This window comes from Mytilus californianus, unplaced genomic scaffold (genome assembly GCF_021869535.1).
Source record: "Mytilus californianus isolate M0D057914Y unplaced genomic scaffold, xbMytCali1.0.p SCAF_18, whole genome shotgun sequence".
NCBI classification, from domain to species: domain Eukaryota; kingdom Metazoa; phylum Mollusca; class Bivalvia; order Mytilida; family Mytilidae; genus Mytilus; species Mytilus californianus.
The window spans coordinates 3,202,847-3,224,067 of record NW_026262666.1 but is presented as its reverse complement, the minus strand read 5'-3'; the positions used below and the strand labels follow the sequence as shown (position 1 = coordinate 3,224,067).

At 33.3% G+C, this 21,221-nt stretch overlaps 1 pseudogene; it reads right to left on the bottom strand.

The window, feature by feature from the left end:
* The window catches only part of LOC127726576 (steroid 17-alpha-hydroxylase/17,20 lyase-like), a 31,083-nt pseudogene extending 13,388 nt beyond the window's left edge, over positions 1–17,695 (bottom strand).
* Between the last annotated feature and the right edge of the window lie 3,526 nt (positions 17,696–21,221).

Here is a 21,221-nt window from a genome sequence, read left to right as displayed (position 1 = left end):
TACTAGGTCAGTCATACCTTACTTACATCATTGTCATTAAACACAGTCTTTGTTCCTCAATGGGACATCCTTACAAGGACACCAAAATAACTACTAGACCTAGTATGCTTATGCAATTTACTTAAAATCATAATTCTGATTGAACAATATCAACTACTTTGTCTGGTCTTGAAACTATTGTAAATAATGGAATCTATCATTTGTTTTTCATTTAAGGATATTTGCTCCTCTTGTTTTTGATTTTTGCCAGATATTCGGAATCCTCTGGTTTTATCCATGTAGTGCCATTAAAAATTTATAACAGTCTTTTAAAAAGCTTGTTATTTTGAAACAGAGTAGCGAACATCCTTAATGGTACTTGTTTGTGATTTCTTCAATAACATATACTAGTAATTAAATGTAATGAAAGCTTACATTTGTCAAATCTTATTTCATTACGAAGCATTCATAAAGCTTATAATTCTCAAGTGTAAAATTTGACAACGAAAGCGTCTCTATTAGATCACACACCGCTCGAATTCGAAAGATGAGAACAATGCTTCACAGAATTTTTGTGTGTTTAATTTTGGAATCATAATTATGTGCTAAATTTGAAAAAATTGTTTCATTTGCATTTGCATAGAGATAAATTGTATTGTATTTCAAGCTTGGCTCCACTATGTGCAGTTAAGTCATCTCAACATGTTCAATTGCTGACAGTAGAACCATTTTTTTGTACGCCAATGCAGTTTAAGTTGAGTTATGTCCTAATTTCAAATTCTTTGGTTAGACCAGACTTGGAATTAAAACCACACACACATCCACTCCAGACACGCACACTTCCACTAGACAAAAATACATGATGTGCGGAGCTGATGTGAAACAAAATTCAACTAAATTATAAATTCATTGCTTACCTTTCCCCAAAACACACAGCATTAAGAATATTGAACACCATTAAATCGATGTAATTTTCTGGATTAAATGCTCCATTTTCTTTTGCCATTAAGGGTAAACATTTATTCATTGACTCCTGAAGAACTTTCTCCAAATGATTTCCTGCCAAATATTGCCTACAAAAAACAGTGTCCTTGTTCTTATAACAATTGTTTCACTTCTTTTTTCAATCATCAGCAGCAGTGCTTGTAATAGTTGCATGTATTTCGTTTGTTGTAAAGCATGTGGGGACCAACATAACTATAACGTGTTATTTGTTTAATATATAGTACCGGTAGTCTTATCATTAAATCCTAAATTAAAGTTTTAACTGAAACCCTTTCTTGCCAAACAAAGACTTTTTGAAGACTTTTTTTACAAATATATCATGTATATATAAACATATATCTTTTTTGTGTTATCAACTGCCATAACTATCTTGAAAATCTGCTTCTATTCAAAAGAAGGGACAATAGTTCCTTTCCAAATCCCATGAGATCATCCGCTGTTTTGCTGAGGTTCGTGTTACTTAGTCTTTAGTGGTTTGTCCTTTTTCCATTATCGTTTTTTTTTCTTTGAGGAGGGTGGGGGGGGGGGGGTTGCTATTGAGTTATCAGTTTATCTTCAACTTATGAGCTTGAACGTATATTTCGCAGTTTTTTTTACAATAGTTGAATAAAAGGGAGGGTTGGCACCTTCAAACAAGTTTAACCCCGCCACATTCTGTATGTGCCTGTCCAAAGACAGGAGCCTGTAATTCAGTGGTTGCCGTTTGTTGCTGTGTAACATATTTGTTTTTCAATCATTATTTTTTACATAAATTAGGCCGTTAGTTTTCTCGTTTTGAATTGGTTTACATTTGTCATTTCGGGGCCCTTTTAAAGCTGACTATACGGTATGGGCTTTGCTCATTGTTGAAGGCCGTACGTTGACATATAGTTGTTAATTTCTGTGTCATTTTGGTCTCTTGTGGAGAGTTGTTTCATTGGCAATCATACCAAATCTTTTTATATATACATATAAATATTTCTTTTGTTGTTTATTATTTCGTAATACCCCAAAAATTTGTATTTCATTTTATTTCTATATTTTGTATTTAATTAATGATTATGAAACATTATTTATTCAATATTAACCATTTATTCTAGGTAAAAGTACAATACAAATACTAAGTATAAGATAGGGTGCAAAAAAATTATATGACAAGAAACAATAATTCAATCTTTTACCTTAATGCCTTTCCAGCAATTTTTCTGTGAAGTTTCCATGTTGGTGTATAATTAGCAAATGCAATATCTTTTCCTCCCTCGGTCATCACGTCAACTTTAATGTAAAATATTTGATTTAATACGAAAAACTTATATCACAAGAAAAAAATATATTTCAAGATACACTATATAATTGCATAATTAGATGATAATGGCTAAGTGGGAAATTTTTACTTTTTTCGAAAATTGAAACTGTTAAATGTTAAGTGCCAATCTACCTAAGAATCAGGCAGTGATGAAAACATGACAAACAAAAATTCACTCAAGTTGACATTAATGTATGCTCAAAATGTATAATGATGCACGACTATAACATTCTATCCATTTCCTGTTCTGGTAATTAAAGATATAATTTGGTTGAAATGCACTAGAAATTAACAATTAAGGGGAGCCAACTCCCTAATTTGCTCATTCTAACCAAAAGTTATCTAGAGATTTCTCGAATTACCAGACACACAGAAATGAAAGACATACCATTTCTAACTCAGGATGAGGGTAACTTCATAATATGGTTGTCAGGTCGGTTGGTTTTTTCCAGCCATGTTTTGATTTTTTTTAAAGTTGCCTGATTTTTACAAAGTACTAAATATTTGTACATGCAATGAGTAATTCACTGGTCACTTGCCATTTCTTATCTAACATAGAAAAGTCATTGTCCAGTCACCGATGATGTTTTTAAATTTCGTTTTTTGGTAAACATGGTAAAGGAAAAAGGTATAAATTGTTGTTAAGCAAATATAGTATTCAGTGTTCACTACGTTTTCATTCATTTTAAAAAAAATTATCAGACAGCTAACAAAGACAATTCTAATGCAATTACTGTGTATCAATGGTTCTGATTGGATGACAAAACGCGTAAAATTCTCTATCTCCCTGTCTGTAACTAAGGAAGCCGACATTTTGAATTCTGGAATATATTGAGTCGTATTTTCTCCAATAATAAGCAAAAAACTCATTTTGCACCCAGATATCTTCTTAATATCAAATTTTATTGCATTCTGAGGCACCCAAGAAGCAAGAAAACGACCGGTGTTTACGTTTGACCCCAGAAGCATACATATGACGTCACCTAGTTTAGGGGCTAAAAAAGATAACATCATTTCGTGGAATTTTCGTTTAATGAAAATTTTACACTGAAATAATGACTTCATGGACTTAAATTGAATTATGTATTTATTTTGCATTATAATAGAGATAAGTTTGAGAAACATTCAAAAGTGATTTACAGACTTACTAGCAACAGAAAACAACTATTGTACTTGAATTTTTCATATACAACTGAATGGCATCCGCAATTAAAAATATGCATATATAATAGTATCTAGTCTTTTCATACCTGAATGAATAGTTGGTCTGTTGGCAAAATCAGCTTTGCTTTTGACTAATGCTTCTGTGACGCTGTTGATATCATTTAAAACAACCGTCTGATAAGGTCCTGTAATTAAAATTAGGTTATGTGCATGGCTATAAATTTGTCATGACCTAATCAAAATGTCGTTGTAACAGATTGTACAAAAGAGGTATCCCAAATTCTTACAATAATCTAACAACAATTATCGAAACTTGGAATGTACCACCTGACTAAATGGACTAGAGGTATGTGAATGTTAGCCCGGTTTTCATGAAAGTCAAGAGAAACAAAGAAAAGAACTATCGACCGATTGCTATGATTTGCACATGTTGCAGACACATATAGCACATGGTCACAATCAACAATATGACACATGCAGATCGGTACCAACTTCTTTACCCATTGTAACATAGCTTTCGTAGTTAACGATCATGCAAAACCAAACTAATCGAATTTGTGGATTTCACAAACGTACTTGAAATGGATTTTTCGAAAGCATTTGATAAGGTTAGTCACAGCCTCCTCGTACATATACTGAAACACAGAAGGAATTTTAAAAATAGGTTGTTTTACTTTCTCATTGGCAGTTGTAGCTATAGGTGATTAAGAGAGCTGAATGCATCTTGATAAAGAGTTTGGTGTACCCCAAGGCTCAGTTCACTTTTTTTTCAGTTGATAGATCTATCCCTCTGAACTTGACAAAAAAATATACCCCAGATACAATTAAGTCTGCCTCAAATATTGCCTTACAGCATGTACGCCTAGAAATTGACATTGAGGGTTGGTTAAGAACCAAACTTTACGACAAAAGGTATGATTTTAGCTGTCCAATTATGAACTTTCATTTTTACGTAGAACATTCAAGCAGAACCTGCATTTAGAGTATATATATATATATATCCCAGTTGATACGATATTTCAGAGCTTGTAATGCCTATTTTAGCTTTTTCTTGATTGCTGCTTACAAGAATGCTATTGGACTAAGAGTTCCAAGTGGTTTGGTTAAAGTCATCCCATCGAAAGTTTTACGGAGGCAACTATGAGTTGGTTCACTGCTATGTATTTGAACATGGATATTTTCCAATATTGTAATCACAATAAATCCCGTCCTGTTTTCTTCGATTTTGATCGCACGGAATGAAACGCATGGCCGCATTTGTACTAACCACGAATAACACAACGGGTGCCACTAGAATATGCTTACCCTTTCGAAGCCCTTGAGATTGACCCCAGTGTTGGAGGGGTTCGCGTTGCTCAGTCTTTAGTTTTATATTCAGTGTTGTCCTTGACCGGGTTTGACTTTACTTTTAGTCTTTTTTGGTCTTATTTAGTTTTTAGTCCGTATAGTTTGTGTTTTATTATTCATAAATGACAGCTGGATTTTATGTGTAAATAGAAGAGTTTTACTGTGTATATTATCCTTGGACATTGACTTTTAAAGTATATACATTATATTTTACCGTGTAAATATTACTTTTACTTGGATTTTATCCTTGGTGTTCCTTATAAAGGAAGCTAATACAGAGAGAAGAAGAAGAAGAAGAAGTTCAACGTTTGTATAAGGTTTTAGACTCTCAAGTATTTTTGCCTTGAGCATCACTTAAGAGACATTAATTGTCGAAATGAGCATCTAGTGCAATGAAATGTGTACCGTTAACGTTGTTATTGTAAACTTTTTTGTCTTTTCGTCGTCTTTATTGTTTTTCAGTGTCATTATCAGATTCTCTCTACGTTCGAATATCCCCATAAGCATCATCCACTTCTGCCTCTTTTTAGTTAATTGTAGACCTCACCTGGCCAGTATGTGATCAGTACTTTACAACTAAAACTGACCGACTTGAGAAGGTCGAGAGACGAACAGTTCTATATGTTACAAGATCATGTGATTTCAGCATATATTCATTTTGTTTCACGAATCATCAGGGATCGGAACGCTCTCCCTACTAGAGTGGTATCAGCATTGTCATGCAGTCTATACTTTTAAAACCTCAGTGACAAAGCTGATCTAAATTTAAACATTTCAGGGTTGGAAGGAGTGGTTCGTATGTGCATTTAGGTCATTACAGTTTGTTGATTGTGGCCATTTTCTGGCAGAAGAAGATGCAGAAACAGGATCGTCAAATCAAGGGTGTATGATATATTGTTTAACAGGAATAAACATGAATTCATTTTAAAATTCATAAATATCCTACACAGTTTATTAATTTACCATTTTTTTACTTTCTTTTTTATTTGGAGATATGTTTTGAATTTAATTTAGGTTTTTACCTTTTAGGTTTTAGCCATTTTTTTTCCTGCTTTACATTTTTGTTAAATAAAAAAAAAATATAATCATAATGGACACTTTTATTTAAGTGGAAGCACTTTCTTGTATTCCTTTGACTTGAAAACAGGTTGTAAGTCTTCAAACTTGAACTCAATCCTAACACCCTTTCAAGCTAAATCCATTAAAAACAGCTTTAAACATGTATGATCTAAGATACATATACAGGTGAACTGAATAAAGTATACACTAAATGTTACACCACTGTCCCAATCGAGAGTTGAACTCTCATAAACATTGTTAACTCTGCCATATTCTATATTTCCAAAGTCATGAACCTGTAATTCAGTGGTTGTCTTTGGTAGTGCCTGCCATATTTGTATTTTGTTAATGGTTTTTTGTCATAAATCAGGTCCTTGGTTTCTTCCGTTTGAATTGTTTCACATTTTTTCATAACGGGGCCTCTTATAGCTGACTATACAGTATGTGTTTTGTTCAATGCTGAAGAACTTTTAATGACCTATTGCTGCATAAATCTGTGTCATTTGGACTATGGTGGATAGTAGGGTCATTGGCAATCATATCACATCTCCATATTTGATATGTATATGTAAATTCCAAAATCACTCTACAAACACAGCTGTCATATAATGCCTCACAAACTACACTGTGTTTAGTCCCTGTATTCCAAACTCTTACGCTTGTTATTACTGACATCTATAATTTCATTGACCTACCTAGACTAACAGTGAAGACTGGTCCATATTTCTTTGTAAATTTTCCAAATATTTCATGAAGATACTTAGCTTTGATAACTGGAATAAATTAAACATGTTAAAATCATACAATTAATCTCTGTTATACACGAGGGTCTGGATGGGGTTTACAGAATACAAAACAATGGTCAAAAAGTGTAGAAAAAAGGACAAAACAAATAAAGACTATAGAAAAAAAAAAACAAATAAAGAAAAATAATGGGAAGTTAAAATATAAAGAAAATAATGGGGAAAAAAATAAAGAATAAAGAAAATTGGTCTAAAAAATGAAAGAATAAACAAATGAAGGACACCCCCCAATCCAGACTCTCATATATATACTGACATCCAGAACTGCTTGAGCAAATAACTGGTTACAGATACTACTACGGATTCATATACTTTACAAATTGTATATTGATAAGGAATAGGTTAAATTCTCACATGTTTCATATACTACTTAATTATCAAGATTTTTTGAATTTCGAAAATTCACCAGAAGGTCAACTTTGCTTCAGGTAGTTGCAATTTTGGCTTTAGCACAATAAACTAATTTCATGAAGCTCAACTGAAAATTGAACCAAAAACTGGGAAAGGGTTGACTGGTTGGCAAATAACTTAAATCATGATTTTAATAGTGCTTGTTAAAAAAAATTAAAGTCTTTATAGTACATGTAGGAACTAGAAATTAGGGTCATTTGGGTAAGAAGAAGCATATGTATAAATTTTGTTTTAAAGCATAAAACAATATCAGTCACTTGGCATAGATATATTTCATTCATAGATTATAAATCATACGTATTTCCTTCATAACTTCCAATCAGAGACCAGCAAATGGTATTACCTTGATAACTTCCAATCAGGGGCCAGTAAAATGGTATTACCTTCATAACTTCCAATCAGAGGCTAGCAAGATGATATTACCTTCATAACTTCCAATCAGAGGCCAGCAAAATGGTCCTGGAGGCAGATTATACTTCCATCTTTGTCTGAGTTTGTATACAACAAGTACAACTATTAATCCAATTAAAACTGTTTGGACATTCAACGTTGATAAAACTGAATACAACATTCTGAAAATATAAAAATACAAAACCATTTTGGTACAACAGTCCCGTTTGTAACATAAAACACACAACAAAGACACGGTCGGCTCAGTGCCCAAATGCAATTGTTGAGCATTAAATAATGTGTTGCAAAGTTGGTCAGGAACAGGTAGAAGGCGCCATTTTGGTAGGCGGCCATTTGGGTTTACGTGAGTTGTTTTGGTTATTTACTATTTTGTTGATTCTTTACAGTCTGGACACAACAACGGCTGCTTTCAGTGCTAGGGTGATCAGTTGGGCAGCCCGTTAACCACGACGATGTGTTGCTGGTAGATGAATATTGGTCTCCGTAGTAGATGACTGCTAAGTGCACTTAACTACGATACAGCTTGCCCTCGGACGTCTGGGCAGCATATGACCCCCCCCCCCCCCCCTTCTCCCCCCAATCCACAATGGGTTTCAGAGTGTCGCTAACGCGGGCCTACTGTATAGTGTCTCATAACCTAGTTTGTCGTTGAACCATCAGCGTAACATGTTGTAGTTTATGGATAAAACGGAGCTGATCAAACACGTCCGTTCAGCTGTAAGGACTGAGACGTGACTGATCTGATCATTGTAATGATTGTGATGATGGATTGACACAAGATATAGATATGACACAAGATATGAATAAGACACAAGAGGTATAAATATGACAAAAGAGATATAGATATGACATCTGAATCAAGTGTTAGATGTTTCTGTTTTATTATAATTATGTGACAGCGTATTCATCAAGTTAGCTATTATTTTTGCATGTTTGAAATACAGAACTGCTCAAATCTTGTTTTAAAAAAAACATATCGATGTCCCCCTTGATCTGCAGTATCGAAGATTTGACATTCCCCTTTCCATTCCCAAAAAATTTCCCCCCCCCCCCCCCCCCCTCCTTTTCATGTTACAAAATTATCTTAAATTAACTTTTATAAACTCCGCAGAATTGAGAGATTGACATATTTTGTAGACATCTGTTTCTAGTTGAAGACTGTTATTTAAATATGTTATACATGTAGGACTACACATATACACAGATCATCATCGACTGACAGATGTATATATGACAACAATTAATAACTGAGTATAAAGTGTGTGTCAGGTCACAGGTGTTCAGCTTAGATTTTAAATAATAACCGAACTAACTTACCCAAAACTTTTAATTCAAACAAGTATTTGTAAATTTCGAATAAGTGACCACTGTTTGGCAAAAGAAACTTACTTCCGTAATTATTTGTTGATTTGTTTTCAACTTAAGCTTGTAAACAAGTTTATTAAATAGGACGACATAGTAAGTAACAAAAATCATACGAAACAAACAACGCCGGTAGCGAAAGCAAAGAAACTCTCTCCAGTCAGTGTAGTACAAATAGAACGCCTTACTCGACGCCTGCTATATCAACTTCATATAGCCCGTTACAAGATGGTATGCGGATAGTAATAAATCTAGTGCGAGGTGACAATAAAATAAGCGATTCCGTTATCTCAACATCTATAAGGGCGTGGTTGGGGGAACCACACAAATTTCTGGATCAAGTGACCTAAACTGTAAAATAAAGGATTTTACGCAAATTGTGTGGGGGTAGGACTTCAGTGTAAATATGCGCACATCAGATATCGAATGGTGGAGGGAGTAACAGCACTGTATATAGATTGCACCCGAGCTGAGCATGTACATATGGTTAGATGTCCAATGGTGGAAGGAGAAGCAGCACTGTATATAAAGAGAGCACCTGTTCTACATATGAAAATATGGTTCCTCTACAAAGGGGGTTTAAAGATAAGTTAGATTAGATTAGATCCGGAATTAGATCAATATGCAATATCTGATTATTATCTAATCATAAATAACCATTAGCCTAGTAAAGCCTTTACAAATAGCGTTAATGAAAGAAGAGGTTAAAATGTAAAGATAATTGTTCAAATTCAAAAGTACAGAAATACCCGTCCGATAACCAAAACTTTGTAATATAATTGTAAAAAGAAATTGAAATATCGACTGACAGTGGAGTCAAAAATCTGAAATCGAAAAACTGTGAAAAGATGATAACAAAAGAAGTCATCGTAATCAAGGGTGAATCCGTGGTCAGAAGAAAGTGAACTTTATTGTAACTACAGGCTCTAAAGAGCATGCGTTATGTGCTTCTTCGACAATGGACACTCTCCAACATTGTGGACTACAGACAATATTATATAATCTCATTTTTGTTGATCCAGTATTGCTGATCATTTTCCTGCCGTTTACAGTTTATCTTTATTTTTCTTAGATTTTGCCCAAAACACAAAAAAGAGTAAAAAAAAATCGTCATTAAGGCTAATCTTTCCTATATGGAGTCTTCTAACAATTTTGGTATAACTTGATATTTTTGTAGATCTTTTCTTGCTAATCATTTTTGCTTAAAGTGTCTATCTACCTTTCATAACCTTTCATAACTTTCAAGATCATAGGCAAAAAAGCCTGAAAAAATAGGTAAATTGTGTCATTAAAGAGCAATAACTTAAGTGAAGAGTTCTCGGATGATTTCGATTATGTAGACTTATTTGTAGATCTTGTCTTAAGCTTGTTTATCAATTATATTTGATTATTTACCTATCTATCTTAGAATGTCATCATAATTAGGATCATAATGTACTGAACCTGTCTACATAAACTAGTATTGTGCTACCCGAACTGAATAGATATTCACCATTATACACGTCAACACCTATATTTATTCAATATTCAAACAACCATGTAATTTGAAACACAATTTGATGATTAACTGAAAAGTAAATATCAATACTATAGATTCTTTTCACAAAACAAAATTACGATAAAAAAATCATCGTTAGTCAGTGTATGTAATGTGCGAATCCTGAAATGTCATTTTCACTGCATCCGTGATGAATTTCTGATGTAGAATGATAAATAAACAGACGACAAATTCATGATTTTTTAATAAAATAAGAAATAACATATAATTTGTACTGTTTTAATAAATTCATTATATAGGTATGAGATGCGGACGGTTTTTCATCGCGCCTACAGCCATCCATGTACAAAATTGATACACAAATAGATAAATATTAAGAATAGTTCACGAACAGAGCGTGAAAGAGATTTAAAAGTAGCAGTTAGGTTTCATTTGCAGAAAAATGTACCTTTTAACATAACTATCAATGTTGTATAACTTAAAACAGGTTTTGCTATTCAGCTTGTTGATATTGAATCAAATTCCACTATGCTATTTTCGTTATGCGATTCATGTTTACTGTCGAATAATGATACTGGACTTTCATTTTCACTGTAGGGCGATTCATTTCTATTGTACATGCGATGCATTTTCACAGAAGGAAATTAATTAATTTTCATTATATAAAGTCTTAATTCAGCCGAATCTCTAACAAAATTTATGAAGTCAGAAGGATTGATAATATATACATACACTCATACCACATCTTCTTATATCTATTTAGTGAGTGAAAATCTAAGGTAATATATCAATAAATTCCTTTAAAATGGCATTTATTGCTAATATAGTCAATTCTATTTTCTCTAATAATTTGTCCAGATCCAGATCTATATGTAGGATAAAATTTATCCTTTCCAATGACACGCCATCATTGAATACATATGTCTTGGACAGTTAGGCCAATCCACGTCACCGAAAAAGCAAAGTTTCTGTTTCGGTCTAAATCTACATCGCATACTAATAAATTAAACGTTATTAGAGCTATTTTCCTAATGCATGTAGTTTAAAGGTGTGGTTGGCTTGCTTGCTTTGTTTGTATAAATATTTGCTTAAGCTAGCATTGTAATTAAGATTGAGCAAACATTTATACAAAAAAGCGAGCAAGCCAACCAAACCTTTAAACTACAAGCATTAGGAAAATAGCTCTAATGGATGCATTTTAGATAACAAAGAGCATTCCCAAAAAGATCTTCATTTCACGATTGAATGAGTGGAAACGTTTTCATCTTGCACAAACAATTGTCGCTTGGATGACTGGATAATTGATATGTATCATGATATTGTGTATACGTCTAATACAGTAAAGAAAGTTCAAGCAACAGTGGAGTCACCTTAATTCATGTTTTAATTTCTTTTAAGTCCGTGTTACAAATAAGCAACTACCCAATTGTGAGAATACAAGGAAATATTGCAAACAGTTTATTGTTACATGTTTAAATGGTTCCAATGTTTTACTTTTACAAATTGTGACTTGGTTGGGGAGTTGTCTCATTGCCACTCATACCACATCTTCTTATATCTTTACCACGGTGTATAACCGCCGTACAGTTGATTCCGGACGTTAATCGCTACTCTTCGCGATGTAGGTAGATAGACCGTTCTTATATTTTCACCAAAGACTAATTGACGCAATGTTCAGATAAGTATTCAATATTTACAAAAACAAAGTTTACTGCTCCTGGCAGCATTGTATATTATTTATATTACATAAACACCATTTGACTATTTTAAATAGACAGGTCTGTGAATTACTTGTAAACATCGCGAAACAAACACTCTGTGTAACTCAAACTTGATTAAACTACAAATAGAGCATAGTTGGTTGGCTCTTACACTAATGCGACCGTGTATTTTGTGATTTGTTGTTGTTAAAAATACATAATACGAATGAGAAACCCGTTGTTTTAATTATTTTTGAAGACATTTACTTGAAAAACTGACCTCAGAATTTTTGCACTGTACGATTCATTCTCTTTGTAGTTTGTTTATTTTATTTAGTACCATTCGTTGTACATTCTTGTACTGTTCGTTGTGCAAAAGCCTATCAATATGGTAGAAATATGTATGACACGGCATGACAAATTTTCAAAGCTTTTTTTTAAACGAATTCTAAATCTTTTAAAGGAAAATTCACCGTAGAAATACGTTATATTCATGAATATTCTGCTCCAGTAAATTTTCGGATCCATGACAAGCTAATATGCAAAACTCACCAACAATATTTGAATATGCATGATATGAACGTGGTTATACCCGTGTATATTCAAGTAGGCATCTACGACTAGCTTGCATTTCAAATTGTAAATATCATCAATATTAAAGTCATTTAAACACTATTTTCAGTTTTTGCATGTCGAATTAACATATAAAACAACAATGAAAATTCATCGCACCTTCAAAAATTCTACATCAGAAATGATTGCACTTACAGTGATAATTCATCGCATCGATAGTCAAAATGAATCGCATACAAAAATTCATATTATGGATTCTGCTGCTTTCATTACACTTTTTTGGACTTTAATCCTGTTATTATACATTAAAAAGTTATATTCTGATGAAATTGTGTTAAAACATACATTCAAATCAATTATTTTGTATTTTCAAAAGGTAAACAATAAATTTATAATGATCGTTAATAACATTGAAAGCGGCAAAAATGGGTAAGCAACCAGAACTGAGTTTCTTATAGGTCAATGTTAATACCGTATTTAAACAAGACAAATATTTGAACTATACCTAGCTATAAATCGCCCAAGTCTAAAAAAGTTGTGAATTAAGCTATCACGAGAATATCAAGGATCTGCCTTTTAGCTCCGAATTCCCCAAAAGACAAGAAAGATAAAAATAAAACTGACAAAGTTCCGAACCATTGCGGGCCTTTACCCATGTGTAAGAACAATCAAAGTACTGAAGTACTGAACACCGGATGACCGCAAGGTCTTGTGGTTGGTCACAAGCACTTGTCTCAGAAAAAAATCACATCTCTATACCGGAAAGTGAGGTTAATGTACAGAGATATATTTTTTTCTGAGACAAGTTCGTGCGTGGATTATGAATAAATGACAGGGAATTCAACCTCACCGTATAATAACTATTATATTGTAGTGATATAAATCAGTATACTCTGGTTTTTTGTTATATATTATATTAATATTTGTATATAACAGTTACATGTATACATGATTTTCATCCATTTGTATATCATTCTATTCTACTATTCTAATAATAGTGCAGTGCAAGTGCATAGTGGAAACTCTTCTGTAATAATTCGATTTCTCTAATAGATTGGATTTGAGTAGGCATTCATATTTTCCCGCAAAACGTTCTTGAGATATTCTTCCGCATGCGTTAACACAATTTTTCTGTACGTGTGCATTAGTATTAATGATTTTTTACTTATATATATATATTTCTAACGACAAAACATTTTCATATTATTAATTTATGTTCTAAAAAATATTTTTATGAGTATTCATTGAAGAAATGAATTTATAACAAGCGATAAGGAATGTTATTTTGCACTCAATAATGTCCGCGTATTTATAGATCGGTTACCAGTCAAAACGAAAGTTACGTAAGTAGAAATCTCTGCGGTAACAATACATCGGAAAGCCCTCACGGTCATCGCGATGTAAAAATTGCATGATTGATTCCGATATTTTTCATTCGAACTAATAAAACTGTGTACCTGTGCAGTGTCAATAACATGAGTAAGTAACGTACAGATCGAATCATACAAAAGAAGGGAATATATGAGCCTCAGATCGATCACTATGCTCTCGCCATGAATATGCATGTAATATATGGCACTGGACGTGAATTGCATGCATTAATTCTATACTTTTGGTCTTTTGGGGGTTTTACTAGCTCTTCAACGTTTGTATTAAGTTTTAGATTTTGAATAGTTTGACCCCAAGCACTATTGAAGAGACATTAACGGTTGACATGCGTATCTGGTGCAGTAAAATGGTACCGTTAATATTTGATTTTAAGCACGCATTAAATCATTGTCTAATTAATCATTTACCAATTGTCTATTTACAATGATACTAATTCATACGCGCTTACCCTTTTGTTTTCTTGCTCAAGACTCGATGAGATATGAATTTCCAACTTCAGAAAGGATCCCACCTATTTCTCCGAAAAGAATTTAAACTCTGTCTGTTTGTATGTTTGTATGTAGATAATTATCTATTATAAAGTTACATTTCATCAGATATTTTATGATACAATCCCACTAAATTTTGTGTATTGTGAAATATTCTGTTTTCAAGGCCTTACACGTGTTACACTCGAGATAGATTTAAAGTAGTATATCATGTATATGTAAACATTTGTCATCTATTTGATGATTCACAGAGGGGACAAATTAAGACTAGATTTAAAGTTCATCTGTCAAATAATATGCCGTTTTTATTTTCAAACTCGGTAGTGCAGTATTTTGATTTAAAAAAAGAAATATGGAAAGAAATCATGCTCATACAGGACCTTAAGCCCTTTCGTAACCTACATTGTGAGTATTCTTGCTAGTTAAAGAGTAGCGTACTTGTATTTGTACTTTTCCAGCCAGACTTTATACTAACTGTGGAAATAAATCATTTAATATATATAAAGATACTGGGGTTGGGGTTTAACGACCTTGACTTGCTATAAAGCTATCGCATTGTCGGTCTTTGTAAAGAATAAATCTTTTTTTTTTAATAGTAATTCCTGAAACTAGTTATGAATAACAGGAGACAGCAATCCAACGACCAAAAATTAGCCAACCAGATAAGTCAATCTGTAAGGGCTGATGAACATTTTTCGGGACTTCGGAATAGAGCCGTTTAATCATCGCACGAATTCGGGATTTCATCATATCGCGATGCGGGGACGGACACACTATTTAAGCGGGAATTAGGGATTTAATTTTAACAAAATAACCACTGCAGAGTGGTCTTATCATACGGTCCACTACCTTTAGACATTTCCCTTCTTTTTCAAAGCAAAAGGGGTACCTATCGGAAAAGAAGATATATTAGGGCCTTTCATGGAAAGGAATAAAAATAGATAAAGTACAAAACCAAAAGTACAGGAATATATGACGGGTGGGATTTAAAGAATAGAGAATAATGGGGGAAAAGCAGAATAAAGCGCCCAAAATACAAAGAATAATGAAAAATAGGCAAAAACAAATAATGAATACGGAAGAAAGGGGTGATAAAATTTAAAGAATAATGAAAAATAGGCAAAAAAAAAAATGAATACGGAATAAAGGGGTGATAAAATTTAAAGAATAGAGTATAATAACCGGGCAAAAAATATCAAGAATAGAAAAAGTGACCTAAACAAGTAAAGAAATGAAGAACCCCATCTAGACCCTCATATAACCAATTTTTTTTAATATATACATTGCAAAAACCTCAACACACACATACAGATCTATTAACATAGTATAAGAGGTATACGATAAACTATGTAAAACGGTAAAAAAATGCCAAGCTAGGAGCGCATCGAGGAGATTTTTTTTTTTGGACGATTCAGTTGACTTAACAACAAAAAAGGGATATCTGTTCATTTTAAAGACAGGGGCGTTCGCCCTGTACACCCTCCTGAATCCGCGTCTGGTAGTATTCATATACAACTGAGGGATACAGGTCAAATATGTATACATGTATCTATTCTGATTTAACTATACCATTTGTATATATATATGAGCTCGAATCCAGGCGAGGGAAGAACAAAAATTCGCTTCCGCAAATTTGCAGATTTAACATTGTTGTGCTGATATTTAGAGTAATTATGAATATAATATGTGTTTTCAGCCACGATCACCTTCACTGGTGATCCAATCGATGGATCTGTCGTAGAGTTATCACTTGTTTAGACGTACTTATCAAAATAATTATTTCTGTGACTGTATCTTACGATCCTTTACGATAGATATTTAGCTAATCTACAATCAATTCCATCTTCATGCCTAATATATCATGTACTGTGTTACAACTCTATATTCTATTCACGAGGAAAGGTAACACTAGGCCACCGAAACCTGAATTATTAAAGTTTAGTGTAGGTGGCCGTGTGGTCTAGAGCGCTGGACACAGTGCAGGCGGTGTTGTCTCGATATCCCAATAGCATGAGTTCGAATCCCGGCGAGGGAAGAACAAAAATTTGCTTCCGCAGATTTGCAGATTTAACATTGTTGTGCTGATATTTAGAGTAATTATATATATATACAAATGTTATAGTTAAATCAGAATAGATTGATATGATTCATTTTACATCATAATCATACTGATGAAGGATATCTGTTATCCGAAATATTTATAGATAATTACATTAAAAGTTTTCTTTTTTTTAATATTGGTGTTATTTTGTACACTTTTTAGGCGTTTGTATAATTTATTTATTGTGTACATGTATCGTTACTCGTAACGATCCAGCGCCCTCGTAAGAAAGATCGTTGACTAATATCTAGACGTTTAATATATAAACAAAATGTATAATTATATATTATATGTAATTCATTATCGTCTACGTGCAATTTAATTGCCGAAGAAAAACCAAAAAATGTCAAATATAAGTATGGTCATAATGTACATAGCTATCTGTTTACTCAAGTATTGTGCGTCCTGGCCTTGAACTGAATAAATGGTTAACAGTTTGAAAATTTATATTAATACACGTATATATATGTATACAATATTCAAACAACCATGTAATTTGATTCAACTTTGAAGACAGGAAAAGTAAATATCAATACTCTTATGCATAAATTTCATTGTCCATTCGTTTCTTTATTGTACATGTTGTACTCTGGTGTAGTAAATTGTTACTGTTTATGTTAGGGAACGACCATTTAACTTCGAGGGGGGGGGGTATGTTTTTTCCCTAAAATTCTAATCCCCAAATTGATGAAAAAAAATATTTTGGTAAAGCAAATGACAAAAAAATGTCAGTTTGAAGTTAAATGGTTGCTCCATTAGTTATATATAACAATAGAAAAACAAAGGATATGGGGTATCCATACATGACACAAAATCAGTACATGTACAGCAAAAAACACACATAAAAAAGAGGAACAGCGCTTTTAATGCCACTTATCCTTTTGTCTTTATCTTGCTCTCGATTCGCTCAGACGATTCAATGTACTTCCAACTTCAAGAAAGATCTTACCTTGTTCATTAAAAAGAGTTTAAACTGTACGCTTGTATGTAGATATTCATCCGTTTGAAAGTTGAATTGCACCAGATATTTTACTATACAATCCCAACAAATATTGCACTTTTATGTGTATTGTCTGTTTTCAAGGCCTCACACTCGAGTCTGACAAATTTAAAGAAACATTTATTGATTTATGTAGTGTATATAGTGTATGTAAATATTTGCCATCTATTTTATGATTGACCGGGGTCACAAATTGGGACTAGGATTTAAAGTCGATATTTAACATCTGTTTTACAACTTCTATGTCATTTGGTCTCTGGTGTCGAGTTTTCTCATTGGCAATCGTACCACATCTTCTTAATTGTTTTATTATTCTTTCCATGTACTTTATATTTGCTCTACAAAACGAATTGCTTTAGCAAAGATTAAGTAAGTGGACTGGAGGTCAGAAACGTCATCAATATTGACCCCCAAAAAGCATCGTAACTGACAAAAGATTTTTTTAAAACAATTATTTGTTTTCCTGTTGCTGTCTTTTGGTAAGTTTCTTAGTTAACTTGAAGAATAAGAATCATTTGATATCGTGATATAAACTTGATGTTCCTGTATTCTCACGAGTTCTCACTAAGGACTTTAGTTACGGTCTCACAATTTTTGGTCATGGTGAGTCAAGCAGTTAGAAGAAAATAAATTATAGCCACAATTTATCATTTTAGTCTCCATGACAATAAAACAGTAAGAAAATTACTCCAGGTTAAGACTAATTTTTAAACTTCTGCTATAAAATGATGAGATCTTGGCTCAACTATTAGAAAATTGTACAATCTTGAAAATGATGAGTTCAAACAGATTTATATGAGTTTGGACTCATGGACTCGTCTTATCGAAAACCCTGTTTGACCCTGGTATATATATATAGTTTCTCGACTAGCTATATTGATTTTAAAAGCACATAGTTTTGTATTATTTCAGGTTTTATTATGCAATATATTTTCAGGTTAATAGGATGGCGATATAACATAACAGTTAAAAAAAGCCTGAGGGTCAAATAAACCAACTGTTGACTCAAACCCAGTCAACAACTGTATACTATGATCATCGTTCGTATTTCAGAGGGATATGATATTATTATATAATTAAAGAACCTTACAGTGAGCGCGCTCACATACCCCACGTCCCCACATTGTCACTGGAGAAATAAAATAACTGTAAGAAAAAAAAATTGTACAAGTAAAAAAAATTGAATCATAATTTCCTGTCGATATGCACATCTACATAGTATGTCCTTATTATCTACAAAGTTTCATGAAATTCTGTTGTGTGGTTTCAGAGGAGTTGCGATGACAAACTGTTGCAGAGGTATATTGAAGCAAATAAGTTCAAAGGGGCGTAACTCCTAGAAAAAAAATTGAATCATAATTACTTGTCGATATGCACATCTACATAGTATGTCCTTATTATCTACAAAGTTTCATGAAATTCTGTTGTGTGGTTTCAGAGGAGTTGCGATGACAAACTGTTGCAGAGGTATATTGAAGCAAATAAGTTCAAAGGGGTGTAACTCCTAGAAAATAATTGAATCGTAATTTCCGCGATATGCACATCTACGTAGTATGTCCTTATTATCTACAAAGTTTCATGAAATTCCTGTCGATATGCACATCTACGTAGTATGTCCTTATTATCTGAAAAGGTTTCATGAAATTCTGTTGTGTGGTTTGAGAGGAGTTGCGATGACAAAAGGTTGCAGTAGTATATTAGGCAAATAAGTTCAAAGGGGCGTAACTCCTGGAAAAAAATTGAATCGTAATTTCCTGTCGATATGCACATCTACGTAGTATGTCCTTATCATCTGAAAAGGTTTAATGAAATTCTGTTGTGTGGTTTGAGAGGAGTTGCGATGACAAAAGGTTGCAGTAGTATATTGGGCAAATAAGTTCAAAGGGGCGTAACTCCTGGAAAAATAATTGAATCGTAATTTCCTGTCGATATGCACATCTACGTAGTATGTCGTTATCATCTGAAAAGGATTCATGAAATTATGTTGTGTGGTTTGAGAGGAGTTGCGATGACAAAAGGTTGCAGTAGTATATTGGGCAAATAAGTTCAAAGGGGCGTAACTCCTGGAAAAAAAATTGAATCGTAATTTCCTGTCGATATGCACATCTACGTAGTATGTCCTTATTATCTGAAAATGTTTCATAAAATTCTGTTGTGTGGTTTGAGAGGAGTTGCGATGACAAACTGTTGCAGTAGTACATTAAAGTAAATAAGTTCAAAGGGGCGTAACTCCTAGAAAAAAAATTGAATCGTAATTTCCTGTCGATATGCACAACTACATAGTATGTCCTTATTATCTAAAAAGGTTTCGTGAAATTCTGTTGTAAGGTTTGAGAGGAGTTGCCATGACAAGAAATAGGACTGACGGACTGACGGACTGACGGACGGACGGACGGACTGACAGACGGACTTACGGATCAAAAACATTATACCCTCCGCAACTCGTTGCATAGGGTATAATTAACAGGATAATTAGCCGATTTCGCCATGAACTTAAGATTGCAGTGAGTCATGTTTTATGAAATAAGGAGATGTGGTATGATTGCAATAAGACAACTATCCACCAGAGTTCAAATAACGTTGATATAAGCAATTATATGTCACCGTACGGCCTTCACCAATGAGCAAAACCCATACCGTATAGTCAGCTTTACAAGCCCCGACATGATAAAAAAAAATGGAAAACCATTCAAACGAAAAAAAAACAACTGCATAATTTATGACAAAACAATATACGAAAAACAGATATGACAGACAACCACTTATTTACAGGCATGACTAAGGACAGGCACATAAACAGGGGTTAAACGTGTTTGTGAGTGATCGACCCTCCTCCTACCCGGGACAATGGTGTAACATTACAACATATGAACAAACTTTAACAAGAGTGCACACGCTGATATGTATCGCCTGCTTTACTGATCATTGATTTTATGTTGATAGTCCTAAACATAAAGCTTTACTACAAGTATCACATAAACTTAACATGATCCAAGAAAATGAGGCCAAGGTCAGATAAACCAAACAGGAAATACACGTACACCTTACAATCATTCTATACACAAAATATAGTTGACCTATTGCTTATAGTTTCTAAGAAACAATCTTAACCAGGAAAATTTAACATTAACCAATGAACCATGAAAAATGAGATCAAGGTCAGATGAACCATGCCAGACAGACATGTATACCTTACAATCAATCTAAGCATTAAATATAGTTGACCTATTGCTTATAGTATCTAAGAAACAAACTTAACCATGAAGATTTAACATTGACCAATGAACCATGAAAATGAGGTCAAGGTCAGATGATACCTGCCAGACAGACATATATATACCTTACAATCATTATATACACCAAATATAGTTGACCTATTGCTTATAGTTTAAGAAAAACAGACCAAAACACAAAAACTTAACACTGAGCAATGAACCGTGAAAATGATGTCAAGGTCAAATAAAACCTACTAGACTGACATGTACATCGTAAAATATTTCCATACACCAAATATTGTTGACCTATTGTATACAGTATTAGCAACAACAACAAAAAAGACCAAAACACAAAAACTTAACTTTAACCACTGAACCATGAAAATGAGGTCAAGGTCAGATGACACCTGCCAGTTGGACATGTACACCTT